The 10,706-nt window shown below is 34.8% G+C and overlaps 1 protein-coding gene across 1 annotated transcript in view; it reads right to left on the bottom strand.

Moving 5' to 3' along the window:
* LOC125648051 (Parkinson disease protein 7 homolog) overlaps positions 1 to 10,706 on the bottom strand; it is a 112,306-nt gene that overhangs the window by 67,918 nt on the left and 33,682 nt on the right. The gene's annotated exons all lie outside the window — the stretch shown is intronic.

Below are 10,706 nucleotides of genomic sequence, written 5' to 3'. Positions count from 1 at the left end.
TTCACATCGTTTTGGTTTATATAAAGAAGGAAATATTCAGAAATTATGTTTTGTTTTGTGATCTGAAGATATTATTAATTTACAGATAATGTTCGTCATTGTAAAATAGAAGTAAATTTTGCAAGGGATAACGGGACGCTTCCACAGGTGCTTGTGGACAGGACTTCCGGTACCCCCTTTTTCTTGTATTTTTAAATGTTCAATTCCTTGGATATTTCGGACGTATTTTTGATAAAAATTGTAACTTCAGTGTTATCTATTTCAATGGAATACACAAATCTCGCATAGAAACCGTTTTTGAAAATGTCATCACCGATCAATCTCTGAATTGAGAGTAGGAGGTATGAAAAAATAACTAACACTGAAGGTAAAAAAAAAGTTATACTTGAGAGAAACAAAAGAATCTGCAATATGTGTGGAAGATGAAATACACTCACTTATTGATTGTCCTTTATATACAAGTGAAGGGCAGACCTTTTTTTCATAATATTTCTAAATATAATACAAACTTTTTTAATTTGTCAAATAAAGAAAAATTTCTGTGGCTTATGTCAAACGAAGATAGCATGTTGTTAACCAAGATGGGTCAATTTTTTAAGCAGCATTTTTGAAATGAGAAACAATAATACGCAATGTAAGAGGTAAAAAATGTATAAGTTTCTATAAAATAATGTACTGTGATGAAAGTATTGTAGGGTGGATTGAAACATACTTTATGATAGACCAATCATATGATGTAATTCTTATCCAATCATCATTGTATAGCCATCCAATCATAATCTTAGTATAAGTAGCCAATCATTGTTGATCAACCTAAGACCAAAGGGTATAAATAGAGCCGTCCTGTCATCTTCAGTTAGTTTGTTGGTACTCGAACTCGATTGAGGTCCTTTGACTGGTAGTATTGAGTTGGTATTCAGGACAAGCTTGGGGTTGTGTCGGAAAGCAACAGAATTGTTAGCTAGGCCACTCAGCTCCTACACTTGGTCCTTTGTGACTTTAGAATTGTGTCTTGGTGACTTGTTTCAGGGATAGTGTCTCGGTGACTTTCCCGGGTGATAGGACGGTAGAGAGCTTAGGTTAGGTAGCTGCAGACTGTGTCGGGAAACAACAGAATTGTTTGTTATACCACTCAGTCTGTAGCTACTTAAGTTATACATGTATTTGTGATTTCTCGTTTCGATTAGTCTGATTATTTTTTACTATTAGCTCATGGTTTGTTTAATGATCATCCAAGTAGGACCAAGGAAAATATTATTCCGGGTTTTAGTCAGTTAGCCTATCCTGGTTTATTTATTAACGTCAATGTTATTGTTCCTGTTCGTCTGCAACGAAGATAGATACATGACAGTAAGAGTATTATGATTGAACTTAATTTCTTAGGAAGGAAACCTAAGCGAACTCATCAATTTTCTGATCATTTATTAGGTAAATACGTTACAAAATTTGGTGGCAGCGGTTAAAGGAAAATTAAGTTTCATTGTTAGTTTTGATCATTGATATTGCTGTATAGGCATCACTGTTGTTTTTCTTTGTTGACGGAGACATGTCTGATATCGACGAAATTGACAGAGAAATAACTCTGATTGAGAAACAGTTGGCGGAATTAAAATGTGAGAGTTTTGATATGCGTAACACTACAAAAACAGCAAGTGCTGATGTAGAGTCGGGTAAAACTTTTACCCCTGTGTTACATCCTGACACACGACCTCGAGACTCGGGGTTTGTGTCTAATAGAACATCTGAAATAGATTATCATGGTGATGTCAAACCTAAATTACGCTCGACTGAAAGAGTTAGATTTCAAATTGATGATACAGAACGAGAAGATGTCTCATACAGTAATGTTGAACACGGTAACCATGATTATTTTAGTCAAACGTCAACACCTATTTCTCAGTATTTGCCGGAGTCAAATATAACACGCCGACGAAATATTCCGGGATACAACACTGCGCGTCTAGACGACAGGATCAAGAATACTGGTTTTACAGACAGAAGTCTGAGAAGACAAGAAATTAAAGTCTAACATTAAGCCAGCAACATTTGATGGCACGGGATCTTGGCTACATTATCGTTCGCATTTTGATGCATGTGCCATGTTAAATAGATGGACAGAACGTGATAGAGGTCTCTATTTAGCAGTTTCCCTACGTGGACAAGCACAAGGTGTGCTGGGAAACTTGCCTGGCACACATAAGCATGACTACACATTGCTAGTTAATGCATTAGAAGAAAGGTTTGCACCTTCAAACCAAAATGAATTATATAGAACCCAGCTGCGACAGCGCAGACAAAAAGCAACAGAAACGTTGCCGGAACTAGGTCAGTCTATTAGAAGACTCACTAACTTAGTATAGCCTATCCAACGGCTCCAGGAGATGTTAAAGAGACCTTGGCTAAAGAGCAGTTCATCGATGCTCTTTTGGATTCTGATATGAGAATGAGAGTAAAGCAAGCGAGACCGTCAAATCTAAACGATGCAATAAGACATGCCGTGGAACTAGAGGCGTTTGTAAAATCGGATCGTAAAGTGCTAGAATCACAAACTCATTTACGACCAATGCACTCAGAAAAAGCAGATACTAGCAAACGGAGTCATACTGGTGTTGATTCTTTAAAAGCTAATGACCTGCTGGCTTTGAAAGACGAAATAGCGAAACTTCGAAGGGAAGTTAGTGAATTAAGGCTAATACTTCGAGGACTGGTACATACAAGAAAGTAGCAACTAATCCACACAACAGGCGATGTTATTTGTGTGGATCAGAGTATCATTATCGTGCTGACTGCCCACAAGAGGTAAAGCAGACCAATAATAAGTCAAGTAATCGAAATAAGAAACACCACAAACAAAGCACATTCAAGTGCATTACCTCTAAAAGAGCGCAAATAGGCGTCAACCAAAATTATCCAGAAGCTGGCATGTATGTAAGAGCCAATGTTCACGGGGTAGAAACAAATTTGCTTATTGATACGGGAGCTACTTTGTTGGTGTTGTCAAATAGAATTTATCAAGTAATAGAAAAGAAACCTCTATTGTATAACACTGATCAAAAGGTCGCCTCTGCGACTGGAACCGATCTGTCTGTCATAGGAAAAACGTCTCTCAATATCAACTTGGGCAATCAAGATGTCATAGTAGCGGATTCATCTTTAGATGGTGTTATTGGATTGGATTTCATGAGGAAATATGATTGCACAATTGATATCAAGAAAGGGAATTTTAAGATTGGCGACAAATGCTACAATGTTGAATTAGTCGGTTACTTAGGTTGTTTCAGAATCACTTCAAAGGAAGTTGTCAATATTCCGGCAAGAAGTGAAGTCGTGACATATTGCCGTGTCATAAAACCACACGAGTATTGTCAAGCGAAGGACGTTTTAGGTTTAATTGAACCTTCAGAACGATTTCTCAGATCGGGAAAAGCGTTAGTAGCGAGAACAGTGGGCTACATAAAGGATGGGGAAGTGCCAGTTCGTATGATGAATCCTTCTCATGACTATCAAATAGTGTATCCAGGTACATTTGTTGCAACGTTGAGCACAGTTGAAACTGTATATGATACCCCACCCATTCACAGTACAAGTAGCAGGGAAAAATATAGCGATCTACCTGCCCACCTGCAAGACCTTTTCCAAAGATCTAAATCCAAGTTGACCACGGATGAGACATTTAAATTAAAACAATTCTTACTTGACTATAGCAACATATTTGCCACGTCAGATAAAGATTTGGGACGTACTGCACTAGTGAAACACACAATCGACACCAACAATGCTCGTCCGTTGAAAGAGCCTCCTAGAAGAATACCACATCATTTAGAGGACGAAATGAACAAACAAGTGGATGATTTACTTAGCAGAAATATAATAGAAGAATCCAATAGTCCTTGGGCATCGGGTGTAGTTTTAGTGAAAAAGAAAGATGGTTCATTACGGTTTTGTGTGGACTACAGGCGTCTGAATGCTGTCACAATTAAAGATGCATACCCATTACCACGCATAGACGATTCACTAGACAGTCTCGCTGGAGCAAAATGGTTTTCCACTCTTGACCTATGCTCAGGTTACTGGCAGGTTGGCATGGATGAAGCGGATAGACTAAAAACGGCATTTGCGACAAAGCGTGGACTATTTCAATTTAATGTCATGCCATTTGGCCTATGCAACGCCCCAGCAACTTTTGAAAGACTGATGGAATCTGTATTGAGTGGGTTGCAGTGGCAAATACGTTACAGTACACCATAGATTCTACACTGCACCAAGTATAACTCAGATGCTTATTCTACAAATGCTCATTATATATCATAGATTCTAAAAATTAATTTTAGATATAATACAATATTGTTATACATACACTGTATATTGGACAGCTTAATTTGCTGTACACTCTTTTTTCTGTATTTGGTCTTTTGATTGTCACCCCCCCCCCCTTCTTTTCTTGGAAGCTTGGATGCCCGATAGGGTTTGTAAATAAAATAATATATAATTATTTATTCACCGATTAAGGACCCTCAGGGGGCATATACGATTTTAACAATTTAACATTATAACTACATATGATACAATTTACACATGTGTACCATATACATATAATGTTAAGGGTTTCTACATTGACATAGGTATTGAATTCTCATCACAATACTGATTGAAAATGTTCTGTACAACAAGTGTGCTATATGGGAAGTAGAGTAATACAATATTATAAAATGTTGTCACAAACACAGAGGGTACCAAGGGACGGTGCCTGAGCCAAGTCAATCAGACTGGCAGTCTTGTACCCTAAGTGTTCGAGACAGCTTATCTATAGCATACAATTTTAACCATTAAAAATAACTGGATGATACCATATACTGCACACATGCATACTATATACACATGTTAGATATTCAAGACAGCTTACTTCTAGTATAGAATACAACTCTAACAATTAAATATGACTACACGATACAATATACAAATGTATACCATATATATATGTTAAGGGTTTCTACGTTGGCGTTGGTCTTGAGTTGGCTTCTAATACTGATTGAAAATGCGCTGTACAACAAGGATGATATGTGGTTAGTAAATTAAAACAATATTATAAAATGTTGTCACGAATACAGAGGTTACCAAGGGACAGTGCCTGTGCCATGTCAATCAGATTGGCAATCTTGTATCCTAGGTATTCGAGACAGCTTATTTATAGGTGTATTTACATGTATTTGAAAGCTACAAGGAGTAAATTATACATACAAGTATAGTTATACAACCCTTGGTATTCTATATTCTTGTTTTAAAATCATTTTACTGATTTGTTTGAGTATTTGTGCATTTTCATTTGTCATGAGCCATATCAACTTTCGATCATTATTCATGTTACAAAAGTTCTTACGACAGTTATTCACCAATTCATATAAAACATTTCTTTCCTCCTAATCACGAAAACATGACAGTAAAAATGTTTTTCATCATCAAGTATATTAGTATTACATCTAGTACAGTGTCTCTCTCGTCTAGGAATGCCTTGGTATCGACCTCTTTCAGTATTTAATCTATGAGCGTAAAACTTCTCCTCAGCTCAAAGTTTTTGAGCGATTCTAAATATTCCTCTTGACCAAAATTTTGTTTAAAATTCAATTTAAGTTTTTATCGTATTGTGAAGTAGCTTGTGATTTCCATTCCTTGATATAATTTTTGGATAAACAATTTTTCAGTGCACTTTTGAATTTGTGTACTTTGACACAAGTCAGATCACGAACACCTAACCATCTAGGTTATTGATAAGAAAATTGGTGATACTGTACCATGACGGAACATTCATGTATATATGATCATATTGATCGGTGATATGACATTTTTAAAAACGGTTTATATGCGAGATTTGTGTATTCCATTGAAATAGATAAACTCTGAAGTTACATATTTTATCAAAAGTACTTCCGATACCCAAGAAATTGAATATTTAAAAATACAATAGGGGGGTGTACTGGAAGTTCTGTCCACAAGCACCTTAGCTGCAGAACTGTAGCTCTCTGAAAAAATATTGTGATCATCAAATGGATCAGTATTTTTTCCAAAGAGCTACAGTTCTGCAGCTACAAGCACCTGCGCTTTTCATATATTATATATGATCGGTGATATGACATTTTTAAAAACGGTTTCTATGCGAGATTTGTGTATTCCGTTGAAATAGATTAAACTCTGAAGTTACATATTTTATCAAAAATACGTCCGAAATACCCAAGAATTGAACATTCAAAAATACAATCGGGGGGGGGGGGGGGATACCGGAAGTCCTGTCCACAAGCACCCATGTCGAAAGACGTTTCGCGCTGAGACGGTTCGCTCCTATTTGTGGTGCGAAACGTCCCAGACATTTTCCAATAGTACTATGCGGGGTTTAAAGAGACATAGACTTGAGTCGAATTTTTATTTAATTTTAATTTTCCACTTTTATTGCTAACAATGCAAACAAAATTTGAATATCAGTTTATATGACATTGAGTTACAAGTGAGATACAGCAGTCACAATTCTTTGTCGTGTAAACAAGGCGCGTGCCAAGTTTTTGTTTACACATAGATCGCTCAATAGAAAATAGCCTGTTAAAAACAAAGTGAGATGTGACAAACACTAGAGACTATTTAATTGTGTTAAGAATTAACTTGTAGATTGAAAAAAAAAATCTGCTTTAAACGAAACCTTTACTAGTATATTTAACATAAGTAAACTAAAACATGGCAAGAGTCTTGTTTACATAAAAAAGAATTGTGAGCTCTGTATCTCCCACGTATCTCGGCAACTGACATTCAAATTTTTGCTGACCACTGGAAATTAAACATGGACAGGTGAAATTTGAAAATGTGCAGCTCAAATCGTGTCCATGCCCCTTTAACATATGATTGCATGCTTATTTTTATGGAGCGCCAAATTAACATAAACTCAAATGATTGAAGATATCTTCAATTATTTGAAGATATCATCAATTCAATTATTACTCTCTTTAATTGAATTAATGCGCGCATTAAATCAATTATTGCTCTCATCAAATGAATTAATGCGCGCATCAATTCAATTATTGCTCTCATCAATTGATTTAATGCGCGCATTATATCAATTATTGCTCTCTTCAATTGAATTGTAAGAGATCATTAATTCAATTGAAGCGCGCATCAATTCAGTTGAAGAATTAATGCTATCATCAATTCAATTAATGCGCGCAATAATTCAGAATTGAAGATATCATTATTTATTTGAAGAAATCTTTAATTCAATTGTTGCGCGCATCAAATGAATTGATGATATCTTCAAATAATTGAAGATATCTTCAATTATTTGAGTTTATGTTAATTTGGCGCTCCATATATTTTCTATTTAGGCAATGTTTTAAGAAATTTATTGCGTTTGATTATATATGTTAGTTTTACTTTATAGTCCTGTAATTGTGTACACACACACACACACACACACACACACACACACATATATATATATATATATACATGTATATATATATATATATATATATATATATATATATATTATATATATATATATATATATATATAAATATATATATATATACACCTCAATCTTCGTTTACAACTAAACAAATAATTATCTCTCTATAATAAGCTACCGTTTAAACACATTAGACAGTAGACAAAATGGAGGGAAAACTTGAATCACTGAGAGTCTTTAAAAGTAGTCTAGCCGCTGTGTAGGTGTATTACCCCTCTAGATTTCTAATGCATGATGCTGAGCAGTACTACGTGACCCCCTATATAGTGAATAGCGCTGTGTCAGTCACATGTCCCCATTGAAATCGCCCGGAGCTCAACGGACACCCGTAGGGTAACTATTATGCAGGCTAGAGATCAGTCTACTAGGTTTAACGTTTAATTTCTACGTCTACATAAAAAATATAAACCATTTTCATATTTATGTAAATATGTTCTTTTCTTCTTGACTGACATTCATCTCTCAAATAACGCCTGGTGTCCGACTCGCTTACTCTCAGGCAAACCGGACACTTGGCTAGCGAAGATATCGATGTTTCATCTAATATTTTCAAAATAATCAATATTCACAAGTAGCTGGTGAAAAATAATCTATTTCTAATTGATACATAATAATCCTTTCAAGAAGAGCATTTGTCTAATAATATATGTCATTAATTCACCATATCCACTTATTGGAAAGAGTTGGTGCGCGCATTAATCGTTGTAAATGATGAAGATATCCTCAATTAAATTAAAGAGAACATTATTTAAATCATATTCATACCGATCGCCAAATTAAATTTTGTGAGCAATAATTCCACTACATTGAACCGCGCATAAATTTGATTGATGAGAGCAATAATTTATTTGATGAGCGCATCAAATACGCGCAATGACTCAAAGATATTCAGATGTAATTAAAGATATCTTCAATGTAATTGAGTTGGGTACCTGTAAAATGCGAAACGAAACGAAATCTGTCGAATTAATTGAAACGAAATTTATCGAATCGAAACAGGTTGTATAACAGAACTCTTTTTAATTTAATAATAATTAATCTGGGGGCCCTGTGAATGTTACCACACATAAATGAAATTCGCTTCCTTGTTGATGCGGTTTTTTTTAATTGACTGATGTATTTTTAAGCGGTTCATTAGTTAACATCAAACATTGCATGTTTGAAGAAGTTGCTGTTCAAGAAAGATGAAAGCAGGAGGACGTTTAACTTCTTTGACTGATGAGGTGCGAGTACCTTCAATAATGGAAAAATTACACAGTACCATATTATACGAATACAATTCGGTAAGATATATATTATTAGAAATTATTACTGATAAGCAGTAAGTCTAAAGACAACTCTATATATTCGGGGTGTTGCTAAAACAGGAAATTAAAAACGGAAAATATTTTATGTAATAATATCCGGAAGAGGTCAGCATTTTGTAAAATGAAGGGAAGCAGATGTTACAAAGAGAACGGGAAGGCATACTCAGAATCCACTGTTTCATGTTTACTTCATACAAATACATATGCATTTTCAAATCATCATAATTAATCATAAAAATAATAATCTAACAGAGAATTTATGTTTGAATTGAATTAAAAGGTCATCTCATTAATGATCGAACTACATGTATACGAATAGTTAGATAAAAAAAAACCAACAAACAATCTGTTACAAGTTCACGCTTATTTATAGTTTCTTTGGAAACGAGTGGGTTATTTATATTCGGTCTTTCTATAGAAATTGGAAACGAGGGGGTTATTTATATTCGGTCTTTCTATAGAAAGACCGAATATAAATAACCCCCTCGTTTCCAAAGAAACTACCCTTCACCGGCAATGGTGACGTCTCCATATAACAATCAATTTGTAATTTAGTAATGAAAATCAGAATGAAACATTCCATAAAAACAATCATTATATTATTATATTATATAATAATCACCATAATATTATTATTCTTGCATGTATAAAACGCCACCGGTTAACGTTATGATGATGTCATAAAGGACTCGCTTCATAACAAAGACTGAATTGAAATATACAAAAATTGTTTATAGCAACTATAAACAATTTTTGTATATTTCAATCTAATCAAAATTATATCTTCCATCCGCTCTCCAGTTTTCGATACGTCGCGTGGTCGCTAGCAGTAAATGATTGCGTTTATTTTATAGAATGTATCATTCTGATTTTCATATACTTATATATATTATATGTATCATAAAGTCAGTGAACAATAAATGTAAGAATACACTGCATCATGTGTAGATACACTGTACATGTGCGTTATAGACTTTTTGCCACGAGAGGGGAGCATTCAAACCCTGTGGGTTCTTTCTGTTCGCTATCCTCTGCTTGCCAACACCCCACCTCTGCCAATGCTAAAATTACAAGATTCTTGTAAAACTATATGAAATCTTTTATGCAAACATCCAAGTTAGCTTAATCAATTTATGGTGCAAAATTTTAAGATAACGTTTTACCGCCTGAGAACAATTTCCTAAAAATAATTTTCCGTTCCGCGTTTTAACAATGCCCATATATTCAGGAACATTTGCGCCAATTCATTTCTCTACTTTGTAAAACCAACAATATCTGCATGTATACATACATTCATTAAAGAAGAAAAAAAGAAGAAGAAAGAAACATGTAAATTTGCCCAAAGGCGGATCCAACGCGGCAAATCGACCCACTCCCCTCTTTTAGTATATTTCCCCAGTCCCCCGACCTATAAACCTCACATTCTGACTGAAATTGTTTGATCCGAAACTAATTGAGCCTGGTGTGATTTAATCAACTTCGGATATTTACTTTGTTCTACCCCCCTCCCCTTTTACAACACTTAACACTTTTATAATTTGCACGTGCTCATGCTTTCTTCTTCCCCCAAACACCAGCTTCTTCAAATAACGATTGATGTTAACTGCATGATGGACTGTATCAGTCAACCCGAAAGATTACATCAAAAGGGAAGCGAATTTCATTTAGGCCTATATGTGGTAACCTTTACAGGTGCCCTCGATACCATTTTTCATTAAATTATCAAAAAGAGTTCGGTTATATACAATAGTTCGTTTTGTTTCCTTAAATTTCGTTTCGTCTCCGTAGATTTCGTTTCGTTTCGCATTTTACAGGTACCCATTTGTATATAACGGATTTCTTTTGGTATAAATCCATGCTTTGTCTGTCTTCTAATGATAATCATTATTATATTA

This window comes from Ostrea edulis, chromosome 6 (assembly GCF_947568905.1).
Source record: "Ostrea edulis chromosome 6, xbOstEdul1.1, whole genome shotgun sequence".
NCBI lineage: Eukaryota > Metazoa > Mollusca > Bivalvia > Ostreida > Ostreidae > Ostrea > Ostrea edulis.
Note: the sequence above shows the minus strand (reverse complement) of the source record. Positions and strands in the feature narration are given on the sequence as shown.